The sequence below is a fragment of the Cervus canadensis genome, chromosome 7, assembly GCF_019320065.1.
Source record: "Cervus canadensis isolate Bull #8, Minnesota chromosome 7, ASM1932006v1, whole genome shotgun sequence".
NCBI classification, from domain to species: domain Eukaryota; kingdom Metazoa; phylum Chordata; class Mammalia; order Artiodactyla; family Cervidae; genus Cervus; species Cervus canadensis.
The window spans coordinates 91,233,099-91,234,094 of NC_057392.1; positions in this window are offsets into that span (position 1 = coordinate 91,233,099).

Here is a 996-nt window from a genome sequence, read left to right on the forward strand (position 1 = left end):
AGCTCCCCGACCCAGGGCTGAACCTGCATTCTCTCCATTGGAAGGCAAAGTCTTAACTACTGTGCCACCAGGGAAGCACCCCCGCTCCCAGCCCCCATCAGATGAGATCTTCATTGCCTATCTGCCTGCCTTTCTTCCTTCCACTTAGCTAGTGACAGGTGCGCTCTCTGGCCTCAGAGTTCTCATGCAGTGAGGGCAAACTCACAGCATGTTGTGTCTTCAGGGCCCAGTCTCCAGAGGCCAGCACTGTGATTAGGAACCGTCTTTTTGGTGACTCTGAGAAATCCAGTTTTTGGTGTGCCTGACTTATATAGTGCCGCCCGTCGGCTTGGCAGGTGCAGAAGTGAGATGCTAGCTCGTATCAACCTCTGAGAACCCTCCTTGTTATACGTCAGCAATGTGGACAGCCCCACAGATCTCTCTGCTTCCCCTTGAGGGACTTCAGCCCTTCTTGGGATGGTTGACTGCTTTTCAGTAGTCCTTTATACAGATGGAGGAACGGAGGTTTAGAAAGAAACTTTCCCAGGATCCCCAAGCTGACATGTGGATAGATGGGGTTTGAACTCAAATCAGTGGAATGAATTTGATTCTATACTAGTGCCTGATTCATAAGGCCAAAGCTAATGGCTTAATACAACATGTAGAACTGATAACACCTATGACCTTACTCCTGGGCCGTAGGCTGACAGAATGATTTTTTACCCAAATCAATTTTTTAAAAACATTGTTTTTGTTTGCTCAAAGGAAGCATTTGTAGAAAACATGAATTTTCGTTTAATCTTTTGCCCCTCCTTCCTCGCAAACACACAATCTTTATGATATTACCTTTGAATTCTGATTTTAATTTAATATACATAAGGAAACCCTAGTAAATGATGTCAGGCTCAAAAGATTAGTCACAAGTAATTCAAACATGTTAGCACAAAAGGCAATAAATAAAAATTATGATACATCAGTCATTGTTTTCCCCATAAATCTTAAAAATAAAAATTGGTC